Source organism: Microchirus variegatus (assembly GCF_963457635.1).
Source record: "Microchirus variegatus genome assembly, chromosome: 5".
NCBI classification, from domain to species: domain Eukaryota; kingdom Metazoa; phylum Chordata; class Actinopteri; order Pleuronectiformes; family Soleidae; genus Microchirus; species Microchirus variegatus.
The window spans coordinates 21,962,979-21,990,737 of record NC_139806.1 but is presented as its reverse complement, the minus strand read 5'-3'; the positions used below and the strand labels follow the sequence as shown (position 1 = coordinate 21,990,737).

The window sequence follows — 27,759 nt, the reverse complement described above, 5'->3', positions numbered from 1 at the left end:
CTTATTCAATTAAATCAATCAAGATTGCTTTTAGGAATCATAGTCCGGATAAACATTGGTGTCCCAATCAGCAAATGCCATCTTATTTGCCAATTAAGAAAATGAGGTACAAAGCTAATAAATGAGTACACAATAAGCAGTATGAGCAGACACGATACTGAATATACTGCTCAAAATCTAGATTAGATTTTGGTAAAGAGAAACGAGAAACATAAAATCTGATCCATCTTCTACCACTTTATCCTCCACATGAGGGTCACGGGGGGGCTGTCCCAATCTCAGCTAGCACAGGGCGCTAGATGGAGTACACCCTAGACAGTTGGCCAGTCCATCACAGGGACACATAGAGAGACAAACAACCATTCACTCTCACATACAGTCAATTTTAATAGGTGCTCAATTTACCTAATCCCAAAATCTGCATGTTTTTGTGGCTGTGGGGGGAAAGTGTGGGCAAGAGTCCTAACCACTACACCAACCTTGTGGCCCTGACATACTTCAACTAAGCACAGAAAGTGAATACATAGATTGTTTTTTTTTCCGGGTTGCTGTTTATTTCTTTACAGGTGCCATAATGTTTTTTGGAATGGCTGATCATGGCTGGTTAAGCATCAGCACAATTCTTCTTAATCACTAGCATTATTGCTTTGCAGTAGGTAGAGCCTGGTTTGCAACTCTTTATATATGGGCCTCCCCCAGTTCAAAATAGGTTAATTGGACACTCTACATTAATATTGTTTGAATGTGAGAGAGTGAATAGTTGTTCATCTGTGTGTGTTGGCCTTGTGTTAGCCCCCTGTGTCATATAGCAGCCAACTCTCACACATTTGTCGTGAGACACGCATTTTCACATTGAAGTACACCATCCATCCATCCAGCCATCCATCTTCTACCACTTGTCCGAGGTCAGGTTTCGGGGGAAATAGCTTGAGCAGAGAAGTCCAGACTTCCCTCTCCCCAGGCACTTCATCCAGCTCTTCTGGGGGAATCCCGAGGCGTTCCCAGGCCAACCGAGAGACAGAGTCTCTCCAGCGAGTCCTGGGTCTTCTCCTGGGTCTTCTCCAGGGTCTTCTCCGGGGTCTTCTCCGGGGTCTCCTCCCAGTGGAACGTGCACGGAACACCTCACCAGGGAGGCGTCCAGAAGGCATCCTAACCAGGTGCCCGAGCCACCTCATATGGCTTCTCTCAATGCGGAGGAGCAGCGGTTCTACTCTGAGCCTCTCCCGGATCACCGAGCTTCTCACCCCTCTAAGGGAGCGCCCAGACACCCTGCGGAGGAAACCCATTTTGGCTGCTTGTTTCTCGTTCTTTCAGTCACTACCCACAGCTCGTGACCATAGGTGAGGATAGGAGCTTAAATCGCCTTTCGGCTCAGCTCTGTCACAGTTTCAACTTAAATCAGTTCATTTCTCATAGTCTAATTCTGTTTACTAACTCCTGTCATTTCAGAACCTGTCAGTCATCCCACCTGCCACTCCCAGTCACCTGATCTGCTCCGCCCCTGTTATACGCCTGTCTCCCACCTGCTAATCACTGCCCCCTTTATATACCAGCCCATTTCCCCTTGTCCTCTGCCAGATTGTCTAGCTTCATACCAACAGTCCAGTGTTATTATCTCTCTGCCTGATTATTGCCTGAACCTGCCTTTGATCTGAGACCTTCCCGTTTGCCGTCTCCTTGCCTGATTTGTTTGCCACGCGGACTGACTTCCGGGTATCGAACTCTGTCGAATAAACTTGACTATATTACTTGAACTGCTCCGTCTCCATCTGATCTGTCTTGCTATTGGGTTCACGCCTGCCGTTTGTATACGTCTGACAATCGCCTTCTTCACCAAGACAGACCAACTGAAGTACACATCATAATTAAAAACAGTTCTCAATATATCTGCCAGCTGTTTATCTGTGATCTAATGTGTTGAGACTGAGAAAACCACTCGTGATTGATAAGTTATGCATGCAGAGACTGTGAGGAGTGCAATATCAAACTGTCGCGTGTGCTAAGCAAATGCTGCTAATTTCATCCATCCTCTGAAATTTTTGAAACCACTCACACTTGCGATACCTAGACAGTTTGGTTGCAATCAGTTGCATCATCCTGGACTGAGCGGCAAGAGAGGTGTCCGAGCGTCAATGGTTCTAGAAATTCAGCCAAGCACATGCACTGAACTGATCAAGTTTCCGGCACAGGTCAGGTAATGGCATGCACCACAACGACGTTCCAACCACGTGCATCTTTTATTCTTTCTAGTCTAATCGTTAAATCTTCTTCTGACACCTATTACAGGAGAATAACTGTGGTAGACTTGTGTTGGGAAGGTCGTAGGATCGAATCTACCAGCTCCCAGGATGTCTACATTATTTACTATATTATTATTATTATTGTATAAAGTATTATGAGTGTTAGGCATTAATAATACATAAAGCATATAGTATAAGCATTAATAAGCCTGGGATGCATTAAAAATTACTATGAATAAATATATTGTTTTCACCTCGACTGGGCCAGCCGTACATTTGCCCCGCATGCCACGATGTCCCACTCCAAGGTTTTCTCACAAGATGGCAGCCCTGATGTCAGCTGGGATTGGCTCCAGAAGCCCCTTGAACCTTATGTGGAGGTTAAAGCCATAGACAATGAATGTTGGTAGATACAAGGGATTATTTAATCAGTATTTGTACAAAGGCTGTCAGCGGCTCTGTGCGCTCTAGACATCGCACGTGTTCCTGGTGCAGCATGAGTAACAAAGGAGAGAAACAGTGGAGAGTGATGGAGGGCTGCGAAGAGCGAGGGAGAGAAGAAAAGAGAGAAAAGCATCAAGTGTCTGCCCCCAGACACTTTAACTGCTGTGGAAATATGTCCTTGTGACTTGTTTGTGTGTCTACTCAAATTTTTAAAGTGGTTAACAGGTTAGCCTACTCTGCTAAAGCGCTTATCGCATCACGTTGATTTGAATCAAATGGTCTGTATTTAATTTGCACTTTTCTAGACTTGATGACCACTCAAAGCTGCTTCACTACAATTTTGCCATTCACACAGTACCTCTATGAGCATCAACTTGGAATTAAGTTCCTTGCCTGGGGACACGTGGGCATGAAGACTACAGCAGAGCCTGGAATTGAACCCAAAACCTTCCAGCAGAAAGACAACTCGCTCTACCATTCACTGTCGCCCAAATTATGTTTTCATTGAGTGGTGTGGTGACTGGAGTTTTTAGTGTATGTATTGGCCACAGACCATAGTTGCACATCCTTATTAGTGTATATATTTAAGGTTGCCATATCAGTATTGAACAAATAAAAAAGTGGTGTCAAGCCATCCTTAATAATAAGTCAACAAAACTGGACTTGAGTCATGAAAAGTTTCTAAAAGCACAGTAAGAACCTAAGGATCAAGAAGCTCTGCAGAGATGAACAAATGTCCCATCTGTTCTGCAACAACATTATGTTTCATAACACAGCTGTGTTCAAACGACTCTTTTAGTCAGAACGTGTAAATGTCTACATCAGTTACCTTTAAAAAATCTCACTACACTCCATAATGAAGCGTTGTGGGAAATCAGAGCTTGGAACTGCTCACATGCTCACCAAAATACATTGTATATCAAAGTTGAAACATTAGCCATAAAAACAAGAAAAGTTGTCTTCAACAAGTGGCCCAGATAAGGCCCTAAATAATGAGAGAAAAGTCACAGTCTTGTCAGTATGTGATAACATTTTAGTACAGACTTCCTACACTTAGTTTAATTATATGTCTAGAGATTATATTAGTGGTTCCGATGGGATTGAAAACTGTAACACTGGTAATATTTCATCAACGCAACAACACGTTTGCCCACACGAGGAAACAACAAATTTGCCCCCACAAAGACATGAATAGACACCATGAGCATCATCGCTGAATGTGGGAATCCTCCTTTCCTGCTCTCCCTCCATGTTCACGTTGGCAGCAAATCATAATACGTGATCAAAAACAACAACAACAAAAATAGAAAAAGAAAACAACAACAGCAGCTATTTCAAGATGGCCATTTGCCATGTAAACAATGGTCTTCGGTCTGCTGGGCAGAATACTCACGATGAATCAAGATCTTTATCACATTTTGGGCAGGTACGATGTTGTCACACCCCTGTAGCCATTTTGCCTGCTGTTCATGAATGTGTTATATTATTATTATTATTATTATTATGTATTATATCATATTTATGACATATATGGGCTATTATGTCGTGTCCTGTACAAGCTGTGCATCAGATATTATTCATCATATTGTATGTGTTATGTAAATCATGAGCCTGCTCCATGTAGAACGAATTTTCCAAACACTGTATTAATATAATATAATAATCTTGATGCAGAACATCTGTTTTGTTTCAAACTTTACCTGAGAAACTATATATATGTAAAAGTTTAAAGTTGTAAAGAGAGGTCATGTCATGTGTCCAGCGATGAGTGGATGTTTTTCAATAGGGGACAAGTAGAGGGACTAGAACTTTGAAAATACACAGTTCTGAGTAGCTCAGAACCCGGAAGAGAACAGCTTCTTCTGAGAATGAGTCACACAGGCGATCCCTCCATCCCTCAGGCCTCTGCTGGGCAGTGCTTTATTATCTCAGCCCTCCAGTCGTTGGGTGGGATCAAACGAGCTAAACAGCAGTTTCTTTTCTTCTGTTTTTGCTTCACTGTGTCTTATGTCTCTGAACCTGCTCCTCAACTACCCAGCGTTGAACTCGCCAGTAGCTTGTTTGCACAAGAGGCATTCTTATAAATAAACATATGTGGTGGAGGTGGCGAGGAAATAGGATTAAGGGGATTCAGTGGGAAAGAGAACAGGAAGAAAATTAAGAGTCATCTATTTTCTGTGTTTTCACCTGTGTTTTGTCCGAGGAAATGTAAAACAGGAGGCAGCTTGAAATGTAAGACATATATTTGGGCTCGTCTTTGTGGAAACACTCTTGCATTTAACTTGAATGCACTGTAAGGCTATGTTTTGTTTTGTTACTGTATCATTGTATGTATCGTTTAAAAGAGAAAAACATCTGTAACAAGATGTCTTGAATAAATTCAGCAAATACTTTACAAGGATATTTTTTTAGACTTCTTTGCCCATTATGAATTTCCCCGATTATAGAATTACTGAATTATACAAAAAGTTGCTTAAAACTTAGAAGACAGAACATTTTTGTTGCTATGTTTAAACTTACAGTATATACAGAGATTATACTGTAAGGATGTGGAATGAAGAAGCCAAGGAGAGGTCGAGAGACTGCTTTGAGACAACAATCTGGGAGACATTCTCTGATAGAGATAACATCAATGGCTCCAATGACTATTTCACTGATTACATGAAATTCTGTGAGGGGAACGTCACACCAACCCGTAGGATGCGGTGCTTTGCCAACACCAAGCCATGGGTGACCCCTCAACTTCAAGTCCTGCTGAACAAGAAGAAGAGAGTGTTCGCTGGGGCAGAGCAGGACGAGGGACGTGTGGAGAGGCCTGAAGAACATCACAGGACATGGACAGAGTGGAGCCAGAGTCACAGCAGGGGATGACCAGAGATGGACCACTGAACTGAATCAGTACTTCAACCGATTCGATCAGGGAGCTCCGCGATGGAGCCGCTGCAGTTCGCCTACAGGCCGAAGATCGGGGTGGATGATGTCGTCATCTATCTGCAGCACCAGGCGCTGACTCATCTGGAGGTCGCCGGGTGCGCTGTGAGAGTCATGTTCTTTGACTTCTCCAGCGCTTTCAACACCATCCGACCGGCCCTGCTACGGAAGATGGAGGACGCAGGATTGGGGACACAGCTGGCTGCATGGACCGCCGACTACCTCACCAACAGACCGCAGTATGTGAGGCTGCGGGACTGCAGGTCTGAGGTGGCCAGCTGCAGCATCAGGGCGCCTCTACACCTCGGACTACACCTACAACTCCAGCAGCTGTCACCTCCAGAAGTTCTCCGATGACTCAGCTATTGTTGGCTGAATTTGAACACCTGAAAGACGAGGGAGATGGTGATCGACTTCCGGAAAAGGACCCCACCACACTCACCGGTGAGCATCCAGGGCTCGGACATCGAGCTGGTTGACAGCTTCAAGAACCTGGGTGTTCACCTCAACAATAAACTGAACTGGAACACTCGCATCAACGCCCTGTAGAAGACCGAGGTCCTTAGGTGTGTGCAGACTTCTACTACTGACTTTTTATGACTCGGTGGTGGCCTCTGCCATCCACTGCGCTGTGGTTTGCTGGGGAGCAGGACAGGCAGCACGGACAGGGACAGAAAGAAACTGAACAGGATGGTCAGGAGGACCGGCTCTGTACTGAGCCGCTCGTCTCGTGGAGGAGGTGGGACAGAGGAGGACATTATCCAGACTGTCATGGATAACACACTCCACCCACTGCATCTGACTGTGGAGGGGCTCCGCAGCTCCTTCAGCGGCAGGCTCCGGCACCCTCAGTGTAAGACGGAGCGCTACCGAAAGTCCTTCATCCCCACTGTTGTTTTAAATTTCCACTCACTTACCTACTTACCTCTTACTCTTATCTTTACGTTTTATTTATTGCTTACTTAATAATTAGTGTAATTTTTTACCACATTGTATTTAATTGTATTCTTTTTACTCTTAATTTTGAGAAGTCAGACATTTCCCTGGTAATTGTCGCAGATTAACCCACGTTTTTAGGATTGTTAAAGTACTTTTAACCTATCTACAGTTCAGCATTATTGTTTGGCTCGATCCTTGTGTCGGAGTTCTCTGGAGCGCAGACTCCGTGTGACACAAACACACACAGCTGCAACGTCTATGCAGCCGGTCACAATCAGCGGTGCTGTCCCTAAACACACCAGACTCCTTAGTGAGATTTTAGACGTTTCCCCCGGTAAATGTTGGAGATTAACCCACGTTTTTGGGATTGTTACTTTAGTTTTAACTGATCTACAGTTGTGTAAGACTTGTTTTTCCTGTGACGGCACTCAGTCGTTGGCAGTCTGGCGATGTCATATAGTACCTGTTCAGCACTATAGATATGAAAAAGGTAGATGTGTCGTCCGCGCTGCTGGCCAATACTGTCGTTGGACACTCCACCGTAAGACATCTATAGTTTACATGTCTATGCTCAACACGATTGGAAGAACAAGGGGAGTGGCCAGTGACGTCACTATCCTGCGCCGCGCCGTATTGTGAACTCATTTGAATTATGAAACACTTTTTGCAGCGAACATGAACACGAAAAAGCATTTCTCTGTTTGCTTAGTCTTTTAAGGCACAGAATAAGCAGTCTAGAAGTTGAAAATTAAAATGCAGTTTGGAATATTGACTATTAATTTTATTTATGAGTCAAAAAATGCAGCTACATTTTGAAAATGAAAAAGCATTTCTGTTAATGCATTTTAATTTTCAAATTTGACATTTCAAATTGAATTTTGTTACCTTTTTGCTGGAGGATGTTTTGAAAATTAAATCTTAAATGTCATTTTCTTTATCATTTTAATTAAGTCACAGAATGAGCAGTCTTGAATTTGAAAATGAAAATGCATTTTGAAATATTGATTATTCATTTTATTTATGATTCACAAAATGAAGCTCCATTTTGAAAATGAAAAAGCATTTCTGTTAATGCATTTTAATTTGGATAATGGCACTAATTTGCTTCCATACCCCAGGGGAGGAATAAAGTAATTCAATTCAATTCAAGAATGTGCAACAGAGTGTCTTATATAATTTTTTCTGAAAAAAAAATCATTAATTTTCACCAACTATATAAACACACCTGAGCAAAAAGTACAAAAAATTTAAAACCTGACTTAATCAAATTTGGAAATAGGTCACAGTTCAAAGTTCACTTGGCTCCTTTTTATGAAAAAAAAAACACTCCATAAAGGAGTTATGTATTATTCCTGCAGCATATTACCATTGGTGCACCTGCGGCACAAATCCGTGCCACGTGAACACTATGGGTTAAATCAAAGTTCTAGTATGTCAGATGAAATTATTTCCATCTGGCAGAAATGGAATAAAAAACAATGTTTATGGAAGAGCAGCATGTGGATACTTTTTTTTTTTAGAAACAAACAGAAACAGCAGAATTCTTTCATTCATTCATGCATGTGTGACACTAAATCCTACATGCTGTACATTTATATGAACATTTACTGAACAACATGCACATATACATATATGCACAAAGAAAAGTGAAATAATAATTAGCCAATGCCATTTTAAAATGGTAATATCCTCTTGATTAACTGAGGTGACTTGATGTTTTGAAGCGACCGACCCCAGTTCATAAACGGTTCAGAGTGGTCCAGTGCCGGCGTGGCAGGTCGTCGCCTCCTATGGCGCCATCTCCTGGGTACCAGATGTAACGATGGATGCGGGAGGGCCCGGCTGAAAAAGTGGGGCCTGGCAGACAGTGCGGCTTGTGAGTGTGGCGACCCCGAGCAGACTGCCGACCACATAATCACCACCTGCTCCTTATACAGACCACCATCGGAAGCCAGCCTTTTTGACCTAGGTCCAGAGATGTTGGCATGGCTACACGACACCGAGTTGGACCTCTGACATTACACGAAAGAACTGAGGTGACTGATTAATGGGTTGACCCATTTATTTTAACAGACTCTGGAAACAAATTAAATAACACATTTAACCACTAATCCAACAAATGCAAATCTAAAAATAATGTAAAATGACCCAAACGTTTTAATGTGCCATTTCCTGATCTGGTTGATACTTTGTGTGAGCTCGGCTTTGCAGAACTTTTAAATTCCTTTCTTCAGTGTGATTCATGATTTCAGACTTCAAGGATGAAAGTTTGGGGAGGGAGGCTTGAGAAGTGGATTGTGTCTTTTCAAATCCCCCTTTCTCAAAGGAAAAGTCAGAGCTAACCTTGAGCCAGACTTAACTTCCAGCTGCTGCTCAGTGGCAGACAGCAGCAGTCAGGCCTGCAGGTTAGAATGCAAACACATCAAGGCTACCCGTTAAACATCAAACACTGCAGTTGCAAACCCCCGTAGCTACTGCAGAGTGAGAGCTCTCAAAACCCACAACCTGAAGTTGTTCTGTTCGCTTGGTGGAGATGCAACCGAAAGCAGAGTGACTGTGAGTGAAGTGCTAAATCTCAAGGTCACATATTGTGTCACACTTCTGAATTGTTATGACTGTGAAGAGCATCAGTTAGCTCAATAAAGTATCGGGTATTGTTTGGGTATTTGACTTAAAAAAGTACCAGTGCCTATCCTCCTTTATGGAAAATGTTTACTTCCAATTGGAGCATTTTTACATATATTACACTCGTTGAATTACAATAATGTTATATTAATTATCAGTTGGAACAAACCTAAAATTGAAGCAGCCCTTGTTTTCTATTCCATTTTTCTATTAACATGCCATCCATTTTGTGACAGATTTGTGCAACTCTTGGTGAAAACAGATCAAATCAAACACACACAGCTGGTGCACAAGGTGCTTTTTTCTTTCTCCTTCCAGGAAACACTGATCCAGATTCTCATCAAATGAAGATACATGTGGATGATTGAAATGTTTCTGGCAGCTGCTGTCCACAAGCAGCTTGCGTCATCACCAATCAGTGGTAGCAGAGATCTGTGAGCTCATAATGCACAGCATGGTGTAGTCCACTGAGATGCAGACTAAACCAGTGTTTCCAAACATTCTAAATGGGACCTTACTCTTTAAAGATGGCAAACTATCGTGACCCAAATCACAAGATCAATCACGACAATGTAGTGGCGAATTTACAACCGTATATGGTATAATTTTGTATTGGTAAGTTAGAAAATATTTTTCAAAATTAAACGAAGTTTAAATTTATGTGTTATGTTATATACTAAAAGCAGTGGTGGTCCGTCCATAGAGTGCGCTATGAAGAAGAAGAAGAATATAGGAATCATCTAAAATAATTTATAAAAACATGGGAAGTTTAAATAAATGAACTATACATTATACAGTCCGTGACTACTGTGTGTAATCTGCATTCAAGTGTAGTTTAAAAACATTCTCTCGCTCGAGAATGCATGCAGCCATGCACTTGCAATGCAAAAGATATGAAAACTCTCGGGCGCAGAAATTTAGTGACCAAAGGCTGCCCACAGCCGAGCGGACTGGCCCAGATAACCAATATAAACACGTTACTCCGGTAACTACCAGCATTTTGCGCAACGATATGTGAACAATATGTGAACGTCAAACTAGTTTGGGGGTGCATGCTGTAGCGGTAGCTTGACGTCGCATCGGCGCTACAACGACAATCAACGACATTCAACGTGACACAACAACAACACAACAATGGAGGACATCCAGCAGCTTATCAAAGCCCTCGAAGTGTTCCTTTTCATATCCAAGTTTTGTGGCTGGTCGATGGTCGGTCACAGAGAAAACACATGGCTAATTAAAATGCAGCAGAGGCAGTGGAGGCTCCTCACTACTACTGTGGACCTGTGTGGGTTCACCATGAAGATGGAAAAGGAAAAACACAGAAGAACAAAGACAGAGGCCGACACAATTCTCACTTCTGCTTTGTGAGTGGACTCCTTTGCGTTAGCATTTAAGCTAACAGACTTTAGCATACGTTAGCAGAGTTCATTGTCGCAAACTTTCTCCAGAGTTTATGAACAACAAATGGATGGATAATTTAGCGGCCGAAAGACAACAAGACATGAGAACAAGTGGACACCTTGAGGAACAGACACGGTAGTTATGTCTGAGATGATGACATGAAGCTTCTTATTAACCTTCTATCTTCTTATGGGGTGAGTTTTCATTAAAGTCGTTAATCTACGCTACGTTAGTGTTCATTCGAAGTCACATACAGGGATTAAAATTAAAAAAAAAAAAATCATGCTAAACACAGTCTATGTGGCTACATTGTTATTTACTAGCTCCAAGGGTCCCGAAGCTGAATTTGATTTGTACCTCAATAAATTGCATTAATTATAATATAGCCGTGTTATTTAGGATTAACACTATTCAGATATATGAATGTATATATCTTTATACAATATAAATAAAAATGATAAAATGTCCTCCCACACCCGATCACCAAGGGGGCCCTCGGGCCGCCTCTTGCTTGAATAATATGTGAATGGCACAGCTTTGTGTATGAAGTATTGACTGTGATGCTAATGAATTAGCAACTAGCTGAGACAGACTGATCCATCCACACTACACCACAGAGCGACTAAAATGTATTTTATTTTATTTGATATTAGAAATATGTATCTATCTTTGATGCTTCTAAAGCTTAAGTATACATAGTATATTTTGTTTTCATTTTTATGAAACAACAAAAACAGATGATGGAAATATGACTACTTGAGTGTAAGCCCAAGAAATAATAACAGAATAAGCCACCCCCCTTCCTATATATTTATCAAGTTATTTCATTTAAAATGTTAATAGGTTATTATGTCCAGTTTTTTATGTATTGTATTGTTCTGTGTAGCAGTGTAGCTCACAATAGTATACTCAACAAAAATATAAATGCACAAACTTGAAATAGTTAACGAAAATAGAATGTCATGACATTTGCTCAGATTCTTGATGCATGTGTTTATGGAATTATGGGTTTTGCTCAAACCCATTAGTCCAGTGTCATTTGGCCACTCCTATTGACTACAATCTCAGATTGAGTATTTCAACACCAGAGTCATGGAGCATGGCAGAGTGGTGGTCAATATGCGTGACCAGTACACAGACACTCCTTATGGTCTGGTCAATAAAAGGGCACACCAAAATGTGGACTTTTGTCACTTGTCAATATGCCACAGATGTCACAAATCACGAGGGAGCGTGCCATTGGCATGCTGAGTTGACCATTACAGCTGTGGAAACACAACTGAATGTGCATGATTCCACTGTCAGCCGCCTGTGGACTCGTTTCAGAGAGACTGGAACGACAGTGAACCGTGCACATGTCCACCGGCCACGTGTTACCACACCCGCTCAGGACCGGTACATGCGGCTCCAGCACCTCCGTGATCGGCTCCGCCCAGCAACCAGAACTGGCAGTGAGACTGTTGGTCTGCACAACAGGCGGATTTCAGCTGCTTCTACTTCCAAAGTCTGCAGTGTGAGAGAAATGTTTGCAACCATGGAGCTCATGGTAGGATCATGCCTCCCATTGCTTCACATTCCCATTAGGTACAGATTGCACAGAGCAGTGAGTAGACTATAATGAAGTGGCAGTTTCATTATAACCCCCAAAACTCAGGTAACTAGAGCTGGTTGAGTCCTGAGTCAATCGGATATTTCACCCGTGTCTTTAAATTAAAAGGAGTCGCGAGTCTCTAGCATCATTAACCCGGATCAGTTGAGTCATACTACAATTTAATTTAAAATGATAAACAGCGCCAGTGTGTCTCTCCGAGATAGCAACTTCCTGCAGAGCCGGAAACAGAGCGGAGACTAGTCACGAATCAGCCGGCTACGTTGTCATGAGTGAATCTGTTTCCTAGCAGACGAGAGTAGTAGGCTATTTCTCCACGAGTCAGTTTGAACAGCAAATCCACAACAAAAGCCATACTTTCACTTCTGAAATAGCATGCTTATACTGTAGGTTACAGGCCAAGGTTTGGTGTTGTTATTATAATAAAAATAATAATAATAATAATAATGCATTATATTTGGCACCTTTCATGACATACTCAAGGTCACCTTACAACAACAACAAAATAATAATAACAATAACAGGTAGAGAGTTAGAGGAGGTAGGCCTGTTTAAAAATGTGGGTTTTCAGATGGGATTTGAAAATGGGGAATGAGACAATATAGAATGTAGCATATAAAAATTGTGTTGGTCAAGTTGTTAAGTAGCCTAATAATAATAATCGGCTAATAATAATAATAGCCTAATAATTTATTTACTGTGGACAGTTCTCTGTTCCTGTTTCTATGTCTACATTGAAACCCTACACATTGTTTATGCTACACTAAGTTAATACAATAAATACATTTGTACTGAGTGTTCTTGGCGATTTAGCAATATTGACTCAAGTGACTCGCATAATCCGGATCAGTTGAGTGAGTGACTCAGAATAACCCGCATCCTTAAAAAGAATCAAGTTTGCCAGGCCTACAGGTAACACATTCTCCTGCAGCAGAGTGGTTTAAATTGCGTTGGGCTCTTTGTATCACTTATTTTATTGTAGTTTTTCAAAGTAGGAACCAAGGAAGCCCATCATGAATTCATTTAGATTCTAGGCCACTATAGGTTAGGTAATAATGCTGGACATGTCTCATGTTATATAGCAGTTCATTGAAATGAAGAAATGATAATGTGACTTTGGGGCTTCTGGGACAGTTGTACACATCGGCTGCTTGGTAATTCAGTCACGGTGTTACATCCCGAGATCTTAACCAGGGGATGAGTGGAGGAAAACAAAATAAAATATTTCCCGGGAAAAAGGAAGCGACACAGAGACTGATAAATGTGTAGAAACTAGCTAAGAAACTAAAGTAATCCCAAACTGAGAAAGATGGTCAAAATTAAATTCCACAGACCAGGATGGATAAGAATGTGATTCTAGGGAGGAATAAGCCACAGGTAAATAACTGACATGAAAAAAACAAACTAAAAGTGCCACCACACCTTGAGGTGAGAGAAACTGTTAAGAAAAACACTGATAAGGGTACACAATTGCAGATAAAGAATTCAGCCAGCAACCAACAAAGCATGTTCATGTACATGTTTTGAACTAGCTTGGTTTCTGACTTTTGTACTGTACTGAATTTTTTTTTATATCCCCTATCTCTAGTGTGGTGACACAAGGACTTTTCTGAATAAGACCCAACGTTGGCACAACAAGAAAGTTGTAAACTCAGAACCCCTGAGGTAGATTTTATGCCAGTGATTCTCAAAGAGATTTTTTTGGGGGGTCTCCAAACAAATTTTCCCAACAGTTGAGTCAAGATTTATGTGTATAGGTTTTAAATAACATGCATAAAATGACCTTTAATTCATTTACCAGCCATCTCTTGGTAATTATTATTTTTCCAATTCAAAATGTCCTCAGGTGTCACAGATACGGCTGCAAATGAGTCACTATTATGCAGAAATTGGCTTTGTATTCGGTGTGCCATATTTAAAAAGAAAGTTTAGGAAACACTGATGAATATCATCACTATACTAGTAAAATTCAGTGTGGGGATTATGAGATGATGCCTCAGTGAATGGCATTGGACTTGTGGTGTGGCCATTCCCATTATTGGTCGTAGCAGTGCAGGTGTAAGAGGCTGGCAGCTCCTGCACTGTACTGACACATACGTTTGGCCAATTAGCTTTTTCTGTCACTTTGCTGTCACACCTTAGTTCAGCTTACTGTAACATAGAGGTTGTGGTTCACAGACAGGCACCAGAATAGAACTCTGTAGGCTGACACAATCCACAATACTTAACACTTAACATGTGGTTTCAGTGGGATTAGATTGTGTATTTTGTCTGTTTCCTGATTGTGGATTTAAGTCCCAGACCTAACCCGTTGGACAGCAAAAATCACTAGTGAATCATTAGATTCATTCATTTTCACTTGAAAGTATTGATACTGAAAACAGATTTTTAATTATTTTTTTTAATATGGTATTTGGTTTGGAATTTCTGAGGTCTGTGATTAAGTTATTCCGCCTTTAACTGTGACACAGTTCCATAATTATTATTTTTTTTATTGATATCATCTAAGCCTTGAACATGATTTGTGTTCAAGTAGTGTAATCAACCAGATAATAAACTTTAATAACTTTGACGTCTACTAATGATTCTTGTTGCTCTTTTGTTGTAAACGAAATGAAATGAAAAATGTTTACATCAAACTTTTGATACAAAAATGGAGACGTGATAAGGCGGATTTCCATTGGACATGTAACAGCCGCAGCACGTCAGCGGTGCGGTCGCTGTTGCAAATAGCTTCCATTCTAATCAATGAGAACATTTCCACTGGAAAGCGCTTTCAATAGGTAGCAGTTTTTTCTGTGCTATTGCCAGGAAGTCCGACACAGACTTGTAAGTAAAACACTTCCGCCTCCCTTTCAAAATAAAACACAATATGCAGGTCATATAGCCTGTCACAACTTCGCATCAACATTACGTCGTGACCGTTGCTACCAGGTCAACAATCAATTGATCAGAGCGTCTCGGAGAGTCATAATGTACGACGAGAGACTGAAGTGCAGAAACATAAAATCATCCATGACACCAGATCAACAGTTCTTCCACGTCGGACAATGAAAAAGCTGTGTTGTTGTTTCCTTTATACACTCAGTCTATCGCAGGATCTCACAAACTCGCATCCGTTCGAGATTATCACGTGATCTTCCGTGAATACCGCTGTGCTCCTAAGGCACCGCGCCGCTGCTGTAACGCCGCCACCCAGTGGGGATTGCCGCTGGGCAGAGGTCGAAGCAGAACCGCACCGCTGACAGTGGAAATCCGCCTAAAGACTGAGGAGACGTGTCTGGAGGTGGAATGTATGTCCACTAAATGTACCGAGACTGATGGTAGGCCAATTTAAAGGCGGATTTCCACTGGTGAGACTTGCTGAGGACCAATCACAGCCCTTGCCGTCTCCGTTGTCCTTTGACAGAGTGTTGGGCTTAAAGCCATTTATAACAGTATAAATTGGACTAAAAGCCAATTAATACTCCTGCGTAAAGTGCTCTATGTCAGTTTAAGCCCTCTACGTCGCAAAAGTATCTGTCATTCAATGTTATTCAGCTGTTACAACAACAACAGTCTTTCTCTCTTGGATGTGATTGCTCACTGTAGCCGGAACCACAACAACCAACGACGTTACCGACCAAGGCCAGTCTTGCGTAGCAACCCCTACCGATCAGGCGGGAAATTGCCTTGCGTATCTATCTGGCACCACAACGGAGAACTATGAGGGCTCAAGGGGTCTCCGTGGTAACGCAATTGGATAGCGCATTACGCAGTTGTAGAAGTGTAATCACCGCTGAAGTACTCATATCAGTACAAAATGTACCCAGTCCAGAGAAGTGATATCAGTGCATTATTATAAAATATAATGTGAAGGAAAAACCCTTAGGAAGAAGCTGCTTGTTCTAAGGAAAAAACTAAAATACATTATCAATGAATAATTACGTTTTTTGGAAGAAAGTTCAGTGCAGACGTTGTCTTCCGTCTAATTTCCTCTTTTACTCTTCTGCACTTAAATCTTTACCATCTCATTGTCTCTCTCTCGTGATTCAATCTCCAGCCTATTTGCAACTAAATTCAATTCCAGAATCATTTACCACTCTCCCTGCACTAAGAGCGCCCGTACCCCGTCATACGTCACCATATCGGCCCAATGAATTTTTAAACGTCATTTGACAAATAAATCAATCAAATGTTTAACATTTAGATAGCAATGATGGCATGGAGAGAGACTCTAACCTACATCCCCGCCATAATCACCCTAACTCTCTCTGGAGATTCACCTGATGAGGTGCCTTCATCCATTCCTCTCATCTCATGTCTGCCATCTTCACTCATTTGCCAAACCATTAATAGTCCTCTGCAGCTTTGCAATTCATACAATCTTGAGGTATTTCTCAATATATTCGGATTTTAGTGTATGAATATAGAAATAACACATAAAGTCAGTGTTTCATCTCTTCCCACGTGCATGCTTTGACTTTATTACTGCAAGAATGGGTTAAACATAATAACAGTGGAAATTTCTAAAATGCAATGTAAGAAGAATCAAAACTTCTCCATTAATTTACAATGATAATGATCCCATTAACAATTAATTCACACTTCCCAGTTCTGTGGTTCCACTGTGCACTCATAATGTCCTCTGTATGTGAGTAGTTGTTTTGTTTGAGGTGTGTCATGCTCACCAAAGAACTAATAAATTAATATTTTAGAACCACTCTGCTATTCTAACAATACAAAGCCACATGCAAATCGGTGAAGTATCTCTTTAACAAAAGAATCAGAGTGAATTAACCTGGGAATAAATGGAGGAAGTTTTGAGGCAAAACGAAATGAAAGATATTCTTCAGGCCCAATTTGAAATACAAATCTGAGTGAAAGCCCAACACTCTTTAAATATTTAACAACAAAGGATCCCTGTTCACTGCTCCTACATTGAGATAATATAACATCACCTATCAATGATAACCTACATCCACAAATAGGTAATAAACATTCTCACCTGACAAGTCTATTATTTAATAGACTTAACACAAAAAATTATGTCATTTCCCAAAATCACAAACTGGCGTTTACCCTCACTGTGACATGTGTGTGTCACTCACACATACACAACGCTTTATGTAAACTCAATAAAAGCCAACATCAAAGATCATCAGTGTCATGAATTTCTGCCTGGATTTGTTTTTCATCTGTATTTTGAAATTAGATGTATTGTGAGTGTCAAACATCTAAGAACTTCACAGAAAATTATACATAATAGCAACTTTTGGTAATTGTTTTCCCATTTTTAGAATCTGCCTTACAGACAGGTCTTTAAAATGGCATTTAATTAAGAATGTTTTGCAGTGTCTCAAGAGGTTTGGAGTTACATCATTTTGTTAAACAGAAATTATGGTTGAACAATAATGTGGTAATATATATACTGTGGTATCTTAAATAGCCACAGCATCAGTTTCACTAACAAAAAAATACATTTGCTGTAACATATTCATATATCAAGGATATTAGAAATACCTTATGTCATTGGTTCTTAAAGTGCGGCCCGGGGGCCAATGGCGGCCCGCAGAAACATTTCTGGTGGCCCGCAATGAATTACAGTTGATAGTTTTAATCCAGGAGGTACTAAGCTTGTTAAATGTTTATTGGACATTACTGGATACAGACCAATAGGTGTAAACTGTACAACTGCAATCTGGTCATTAAAATGATTACAAATGGGATTTCTTTCTGGGTTTTCTTCCATTTTTTTCCTTTGGCGGCCCTCAGTCCAACGTTGGGTTCATAAATTGGCCCTCAGGTATCAAAACTTTGAGAACCCCTGCCTTACATAAACCAAGTTTGTCCCTTTTTAGGAGGGGGTTGTGTGTACAACCCCTCTCCTCTGCAGCTAACTCTGCCCAATGCCGGATTTTTCAAAATCAGGCATTAGGGTAGCAGTTCTATTTTTGCCGTTGCCGCTGCTGAACCGCGTAAATTTCAACAGAGCAGACACAGACTCAAAGTAAAACACTTCAGCCCCCCTTTCAAAATAAAACACAATACGCAGGTCATATAGCCTATCACAACTTCACATCAACATTACGTCGTGACCGGTGCTACCAGGTCAACAGTCAATTAATCGGAGCATCTTGGAGAGTCATAATGTACGAAGAGAGACTGATTATTAAAGTGGAGAAACTCCACTCCATCCATCCATCCATCTCCCTTACCTCTTATCCGGGGCCGGGTCGCGGAGGCAGCAGTCTGAGAAGGGACGCCCAGACCTCCCTCTCGCAGGACACTTCCCCCAAGGCGTTCCCAGGCCAGCCGAGCGACGTAGTCACTCCAACGTGTCCTGGGTCTTCCTCTGGGTCTCCTCCCAGTGAGACGTGCCCGGAACACCTCCTGAGGGAGGCGTCCAGGGGGCACGCGATACAAATGCCCCGAGCCACCTCAGCTGGCTCCTTTCGAGGTGGAGGAACAGTGGCGCTACTCCCAGCTCCTCCCGGGTGACAGAGCTCCTCACCCTATCTCTAAGGGAGCGGAGCGCTCCGCCATCCTGCGTTGAAAACTAATTTCAGCCGATTGTATTCGGGATCTTGTTCTTTCGGTCATAACCCAAAGTTCATGACCATAGGTGAGGGTAGGAACTTAGATTGACCGGTAAATCGAGAGCTTTGCCTTTCGGCTCAGCTCCTTCTTCACCAAAACAGACCGAGACAATGACCACATTACTGTGGCCGCTGCCCCGATCCGCATGTCAATCTCACGCTCCATCCTTCCCTCACTTGTGAACAAGACCCCAGGATACTTAAACTCCTAAACCTGAGGCAGGATCTCTCCACTGACCCGGAGGGGGCAAGCCACCTTTTTCCGGTCGAGAACCATGGCCTCGGACTTAGAGGTGCTGATTCTCATCCCAGCTGCTTCGCACTCGGCTGCAAACCGCCCCAGCACATTCTGGAGTTCCTAGTTCGTAGGAGCCATCAAGACCACATCATCTGCAAAGAGCAGAGATGAAATCCAGCTGCTTCCGAACCGGACCCCCTCCGGCCCCTGGCTGCGCCTAGAAATTCTGTCCATAAGAATAATGAACAGAACCTTGACCATAGAACCTTAGACGCGACCCTTTCGTTCTGCAGAGAGAACTCCAACACATGGCGGCTGAGCTGGGGAGCTGTAAGCAAGCCCTCACCAGCTCGCAGCCTCTCACCTTGGGCAACTCCAGAGTAGTAGAGAGTCCAGCCTCTCTCAAGGAGCTGGGTTCCAGAGTCCAGACTTTGCGTGCAGGTGAGCCCGACTATTTCTAGTCGGTACCGCTCTACCTCCCGCACAAGCTCAGGCACTATCCCCCTCAGTGAGGTGACATTCCATGTCCCCATAGCTAGAGTTGTTGTCCCGCGATTGCGCACACGACTGCCACACAAATCACACTGCACTGGCCCCTTATGGCCCTTCATGCAGGTGGTGAACCCACTTGAAGAGGCACCCACCTCGCTCTTTCGGGCTGAGCCCGGCCGGGTCCCGCGAGCAAAGACCCGGCCACCAGGCGCTCGCCTGCGAGCCCAATCCCGGGCCTGGCTCCGGTAACGCCAATCCGGGCAACGTACACGTCTTCTTCTTTTTCTTTGTCTTCATAAGGGGTGTGTGAACTGGAGAAACATAAAATCATTAATGACACCAGATCAACAGTTCTTCCACGTCGGAGAATGAAAGAAGCTGTGTTGTTGTTTCCTTTATACACACAGTCTATCGCGGGATCTCACGTCCGTTCGAGATTATCGGGTGATCTTCCGTGAATACCTCTGGCTCCCAAGGCACCACGGCGCTGCTGTAATGCGCCCGGTGGTGATTGCCGCTGGGCAGAGGTGGAAGCAGGCTGTAACGCGTCCAGTTGAAATCTGGGGTTACACAGTATTAAAAAAAATAAAATAAACTATATTTTCTGCACAACAACACAGAAACCCCATGAAGCACCACAATGAGAGTTCAACAACAGTTCTTCTCATGCGAAAATGATCTCTCCATTCTTTTGGAAGGATGATTTTGTCTCTCATGTATTATTATTATTCTGTGCTTTTATTTTGAAGTTGTATGTTCAGTGAAGGTCACCTGAGCCTCTTGGGCCAATAAGGTGTTATGAGCAGTTTTTTTTTTTTTGTGGTGTGATTTAAAGCGGGCTGTCCATCCTCGGAAACAATCAAACCTGACCGAACTGGAGATGTTTTGTAAAGAAGAATGGTCCAAAATACCTTCGGCCAGAATCTAGACTCTAATTGGAAGCTATAGGAAGCATTTAGAGGCTGTTATTTCTGCAAAAGGAGGATGCACAAAATGTTTCTTTTGTGGTGCCTAAACTTATGCACATGCCTAATTTTGTTTAAATAATTCTTACACCATCCACACATAAATGGTGGTTTCGAAGTTTTCAAAAGTCTCCGTTTTCAATTACATGAAACTGCATTTACATGAATACGGAGGGCCAAAACAAGGTGCTGCTTACAACATGCTTCACATGGTGGAGTGAGACAGGAAACAGAGCAACAGCTCCAGGATTTAAAAACAAGGAGGAGGAGTCTGGGTCAACAAGCCTCGGCCTGATAAGAGCCCCTCTTCTTCAGCCAGGTAACTTCTGCCACTGCGAGGAGACAATGAAGTAGTGACGCCTGGTGAATGAAACTGGCTTGAGGATTTGCACCTGGATCAGCAAATAACATTAACTATACACTTGGGGTGTCACGATCTCTATTGTAAAGCCAATATTGATCAAAACAACGTCCCAATATTGACCTCCAAAGCAAAGGTGGAAATCGAGGATGTAACCACGCCATGTGTTGCCCGTGAGACCCGAGACTTTGCAAGACCTGCTGTTTTCGAGAACTCTGGTTCTGCGGCCCTGCTCTTACAAGGCTTGTTTTCCCCTTACATATGATATAGGGATTGGAATAAAACCCCACAACAAACCATCAAAACTCCCAAACTGGTAGAGTAAAATCCTGCATAGTTCTGCATGCAGTGGATGCATGTGTGCTTTATGTCACGCCTCCATGTTTGCCACAGAGCAGGGAGACGGATAAACTCATCATCACAATAAAGTCATGATATGGAACCACAGAATATCGCCCAGACTGTTTGTTGTTATCTCTGAGAGGCTGCAGAGGTAACAGCAAGCCTCCCATCAAGTGACCCTGTACCAAAGAAAAACAACATCTAATGTGTTGCTGTGTCAGACAAGGACGCCTGGTTAAAAAAGTCAATAAAAGCTAGGATTCTTACCAAGCTGGAGCCAAATATGAAAGCGAGTCTGTAAAGCACACCTTACTCGACCCTCAGTACCCCGGAGGATACAAGAGTGATGATACCGCTTTGGCTGAGACAAAGACAGAGTTAGAGGCCAACATGGTGAGACTGGAGTGGAGGGCCAGGCAGACGGTGCAGTGGCTTGCAGAGTTTAAAAGCTAGACATGCAGTGGAAAAGGGAGATGGGGAGGAAGAAAGAAACAGAACTACCACCAAAAAGGATGACTTGGGGCAGTTTCTAACAAAGAAAAACATATGCAGGTTTCATTGGTACTGTGAGCAGCGACCAGGAGCAGAGTATGGAGTTTTTAATAAACAACACTTTTTAAGAAGCAAATAAAAATATTTATTTAATCATTCAAATTTTTTCATTGTATTTTATTGTTTGAAAATACACTTTATGCACCCTGATTTTGTTTGCGATTCTGACCATGGGCGGGCCTTAGGAAGTTGCCTGATTGGCTCCTGAGTTTTGGAGCAACAGCTCAATGGATCGGAAGTCGTTACAGGTTGGTCGCTGTCCGTCTGGAACAAAATAATTGTTTGTTTGTTGTTTGTTTATAATCTGACAAACGTTGGAAAAGTGCAGTCTAATGTCGACGGAGAAAACTTGGGTAATAAGTTCCAGACGGACAGTGGCTCCAAGCTCGTGACAGGTTAATTGTGCTGACCTTGAGTACCTAAAAATAAACTAATGGACCATACCTGTTGCATTTGTTATTGTGTCTTGTTGATTTGATTTATCCCCTCCCTATGAGGCCGATTACCTATTTTACTACCATAGATTGTGGTAAAGTGTATCAAGATTTTGTTACCATCCAACCTTAGTCTTTAGGCTCTTATTGGAACATGACTGTTAGGTTAGTTGTTATAAAAGTAATAATACGTACAGTACATGTAATAATGTCATCATTCACTTGAAGGTTGTGTGTTCGATTTCCTATTTCTACATACTGATGTGTCCTTGGGCAAGACACTTAGAGTGAGCTATACCTGATAATAATAATAATATCTTTATAAAAGTTACTATCTTATAACTACATTATTATATTATCAGGTTATAGTATAAGGTAAAATAATAACTTGTTAGTTCCTTGCCATCTTCCCTAAGGGCTGTTTTCTTCTCTCAAAACCCGATTTTCAATTACGATTTTTTTTGTCCTGGTAGCTTGTAGCAGGGGTCCACCACATGAAAGATGAAACGTTTTCTACTGTGTGTATCGGGACCATGTCTATTGCGATGTGAAACATGACTGAATCTGTAATGTTAGTCCTGTTACGTTTCCGTTAAAGGAAACGTTGAGAATATAATATGAGGACCCGAATGCAGACAGGACATAGGCAGGTAAGTAAAAGTATTTTTATTTAGCTACCAGATGTTACAAGCGCTAGCAGGGTATGACAACACGAAGGTAAGCCTAAGCGAACGAATACAGCTGAGCCAGGATCCACAACAGCTCTCTGGTGGGAATACAGTTTGTCTTGTGTTCCAGGTGGAACGAACTCACTCAGGATGTAGTGGAGGAGTAACATTTGTTCTAGAGAGTCTGTGGCGAAGCGGGCTGCTTCGTGTGGAAGGAAGAAGATGAGCAAGCTGGAGACACAACAGGAGGAAGCGATCCCGGAAGAGTGGAATCCGCAAGAGAGTCCGTGTTGTTCTCAGCAGCAGGAGACGTGGAGACCTGAGAGGAAGGTTCAGGTAAGTAACCAGGTTTGAATCAAATTTTCTTCTGGCCAGGGGTGTATTCAGTAGCGGGAGTGCGGTGACGATTAGCCTGTCGTTGAGACTGTTGGGAGGCTTTCTGGAGTGCTGTCCGGACCTGTACCCAGACTGCCTGACAACGTTCAAGGTTGGCCTGAACGGACGGAACTGCGACCTCTCTCTCCTGAAAACTGAACAGGGGTGGTTGGTAGCCCAGGGATGCCATGAATGGGGAGACGCCAGTTGATGCAGAGATGAGGGAATTATGTGCGTATTCGACCCATGGTAGGAAGGTACTCCATTCTTCTGGATGGTGGGCGGCAACGCATCGGAGGGCTACCTCCATATTTTGGTTTGCCCTCTCTGTTTGACCGTTTGATTGGGGATGATAGCCGGAAGACAGGCTGGCAGAAGCCCCCAAGGCAGAGCAAAAAGCCTTCCACACCTGCGAGGCGAATTGAGGACCACGATCTTAGATGATGTCAGCAGGAAACCCATGGAAGCGAAAAATGTGTTGGACCAGAAGTTCAGCTGTTTCCATGGCGGAGGGCAGTGCAGGTAGAGGAATGTAGTGTACCGACACGGTCAACAACAGTGAGGACGGTGGTATGATTATGGGAGGGAGGAAGTCCAGTAACAAAGTCTACAGCGATGTGTGACCAGGGGCGGTGGGATGGGTAGGGGGTGTAGGAGACCAGACGGAGGGCGATTGGAAGTCTTGCCCCTGGAGCAGGTGGGGCAAATAGAGACGAAGGTTGCCGCGTCTTGGGACATGGTAGGCCACCAGAAACGCTGTTTGAGGAATTGGAGAGTTCGAGCAGTACCAGGATGACAAGCCAACTTGGAGGAATGGCCCCATTGGAGGACCTCGGAGCGTGCGGCCGCGGGCACAAAAAGGCGATCGGGTGGTCCTCCTCCAGGGTCGGGATCGGTCGCCTGGGCCTCGTGAACTCTCGTCTCCACTGGCCAAGTAGCGGCACCTAAGTTGCAGGAGGACGGCAGGATGGTTCCGGGTTCTGGTTCTGGAGGGTCTGGAGCATACAGTCGGGAGAGAGCATCAGGCTTTACGTTCTGGGGCCCTGGGCGAAAGGTGAGGGTAAACTGGAAACGTCCCAGGAAGAGAGCCCAACGTCCCTGCCTCGAGTCTTCGAGCGTTCTGTAGATAGGCCAGGTTCTTATGATCGGTCCAGACGATAAACGGTTGGACGGTCCCCTCTAACCAGTGCCTCCACTCTTGGAGGGCCAAGACGACAGCCAGGAGCTCTTTATTCCCAACGTCGTAGTTTCTTTCAGCGGGAGAGAGTCGACGGCTGAAGAAAGCGCAGGGATGGAGTTTCTGGTTGTCGGGGATGTGCTGGGAGAGGACCACCCCCACACCGGTGTCGGACGCGTCGACCTCCACCACGAATTGACGTTCTGGGTCAGGATGGGACAGGATAGGAGCAGAAGTGAACATCTCCTTCAATCAAAGGAACGCAGACTCAGCATCACCGGACCACAGGAACGTCTGTTTAGGAGAAGTCAGTTTTGTTGAAGGTTCAACAATTCGGCTGTAGTTCTTAATAAAACGTCTGTAAAAGTTTGCGAAGCCTAGGAAGCGCTGTAACTGCTTCTGGATGGTAGGGGTAGGCCAGTCCTTTACCGCCGAGATCTTGGAAGGGTCGGGAGCAAGACTTCCCTGTTCCACAATAAACCCCAGGAATGGAACTGATCTTGCATGGAATGAACATTTCTCCGGCTTAACAAATAGTTTATTCTCCAATAGTCTTTGTAACACTAAACGGACATGCTGGACATGTTCCTCTTCGGTCTCGGAAAAGATGAGAATATCATCCAAGTACACGAAGAGGAAACTGTCCAGCATGTCACGCAGCATGTCATTCGCCAGGTGCTGGAAAACAGCAGGGGCGTTAGTGAGGCCAAAAAAATTAAGTTAAGTTCATTAGAATCATGAGTAGCTCTTCTTTGTAAACAGCATCATTTTCTGGGGCCATGTGAACCTGTGTGGAGTTATTCTACAGCACGTGTCAAACTGTGGCCCGCCACATCATCTTATGTGGCCCACGAGGTCTATGCTGCTTTAAGGCGTGTGTTGACCATAAACCACAATGCATGGCTATTGTGTTACCCTTGAAGTAACAGCATCCCGCCACTAGATTGCAGTGTATCATTGTGCATCATGCAACAAATGAAATTGAGATTGAAACATCCACAAATAATCCCAAAATGTCCAGGAAGAGAAAGATTGATGCAGATGGAAGGCAGTTTCAAGAAAGATGGGAAGGCGAATACATGTTTGTGTTATGAGGCGGTGTCCGAGAGTACAATCTACATCTACGGCATTTTGACACCAAACAAAGAGCCAAGTATGCCAAAGTTAGCCTTCAAGAAAAACAACAAATTGTCAAAGAATGAAACGTTAAACTGCGATTGCAGCAGAATGTGTTCACAAAAGCCACAACCAAAAACAATGCGGCGGTGAAAGCTAGCTTTATTGTTGCTGAAGAAATCACCCGTGCTTCGAAGTCTTTTTCTGAGGGTGTGTTTACATTTAGTTACATTTATTCTGTCTTAAAGTTACATCTGGCCCTTTGAGGGCAACCATTATGCTGATGTGGCCCTCAGTGAAAATGAGTTTGACACCCCTGTTCTACAGTATTCATGACAGTCAAATAGACCATCCTAAATTAATCTACTGCAGTAATTCTGTTCTCAACCAGTAGAAAAGTATGCATGGATTATGCATTAAAAAAAAATGCCGTCATATACCGTGAAACCGTTAGAATTTTGAAAAACACTGTGATATACATTTTGCTTGCTTTTTTGCTCATACCGCCCAGCACTAGACATCAGTATAATTTTTTATCAACAATCTCTGCTGCTGCTTATATAAATGACTGTAGTTCTATAAACATGTCTTCACTGACCCTAACTGTCCTGTATAACTTGAAACAATTGTTGTATATCTGCTCCTGGTCTCTTTATGCTGTCTCTAACTCATCTCCCTCTTGTCCTTTCTCTCCCCCTTTCTATCCTCCACCTCTCCTCTGTCCCCTATTTTTCTTTCACCCCAACCTGTCGAGGCAGATGGCTGCATATCTTTGAGTCTGGTTCTGTCAGAGATTTCTTCTGTTAAAAGGGAGTTTTTTTCTGTCCACTGATGCCTAGTGTTTGTTCATAGTGTGAATTGTTGGGTTTCTCTGCTCTCCATGATGTTGTCTATGTGCAGTGCCTTGAGATGATTTGGCGCTATACAAATAAAATGGAATTGAATTGAATTGAATTTGTAAAATTGTAAATAAAAGTGTTATGTAAATAAAATAGATTGTTATTATTATAGTTTGAAGAAGAATTTGCGGGTAAAGGTTTCAGTGTTCCCATACATAGGTTGACATCAAATTCAAGGACTTTTCCAGGACCAAATCCCTAAAATTCAAGGGCGGGCAACTTGTAGGAGCTGCTCTGCCCATGGTGTCCGCACTTTTATGGATTTGCAGCACGCTCTGCATCTGGACAAGTTATTGTCCTCAGAATCTTGGTCAAAGGCAATCTTTGTGATTTTCTCTGGTGAGCACCAGAGAACACTCAACACTGCTAGTCTAAGTGCATCAAGCAAACGTACCAAACAAGGGGGGACCTTACCTAAATATCAACTTAACTTCTTTCTTGCACAAAATTCAAGCACTTTCAATGATGTCTATTTATGGAAATTTTGGGCCTCACTTTAAGTAAATACAACTACTTACATTGTGGTTGAGATCAAGTGTTCATTTGTGGACTCACCCTGAGAATATTCTTGATCTTCGAGCCTGTGTTCATGTCCGAGTGATGCATCAGTGTGTTGGTATCACAGCAGACAGCAGTGATGTGATATGTGATATCTCATAGCCTCTGCTTCACTACATTGCCAAGACTGTGGGTGGGCCAAGCCTGAAAATAGAAATGTATTTATAGGGGCAGGTCAGGTTGCTGACAATAGCACCATTGCACAGTATATGAAGCCTTTTATAATAACATTCACTACGTGCATTATTTCTCATCTCTCATCTCTAAATGCCTACAGGTCTTTGTCTCTTGGCACAGAGGCTGCAATCACGGTCATTTTGGGCGAGGGAAAGAAAAAACTGGCCTGTTTGTCTTTCTTGGAAACCAAACAAACCTGCAAAAACAATAACAGAAGTGTCATCTTTGAGTGTGTGTGATTCAAATGTTGCAAATACAACATGGATGGAGGGGATGGATGGATGGATGGATGATTTGGGCATACAAACCCTGATTTACAATGAATAGTAAGTTGTACGCAAATACAATCACAAAAGTGAAGCTTAGATTACGCTCTGTCTTGCCTCACATGTGTTTCGGTGCACTTTGAAATCTCCTTCTTCTCATTCAGAGCACAGATTTCTACTGAGTTTGATACGATTTTTTACACATTTAGCAACTTTTTCAAATTTGGCAAGGTGGTAAGTAACACATTTTGATGTGGGGATGACAAAGTCACTTACATTCACTTAAATGTCAACAAAAATGCTTGCTTGACATAGTCTAGTAAAAATATTCATCAGTGATGGCTGACACATATCACACTGTGTATTATA

General features: G+C 42.8%; 1 long non-coding RNA gene across 1 annotated transcript; it reads right to left on the bottom strand.

The window, feature by feature from the left end:
- LOC310927063 lies at positions 1 to 27,013 on the bottom strand. Its single transcript, XR_014592822.1, has 3 exons — positions 26,945 to 27,013; positions 2,495 to 2,609; positions 1 to 1,269 (listed from the first exon to the last, which is right to left on the bottom strand). It is a non-coding gene; the product is annotated as an uncharacterized lncRNA (long non-coding RNA).
- Between the last annotated feature and the right edge of the window lie 746 nt (positions 27,014 to 27,759).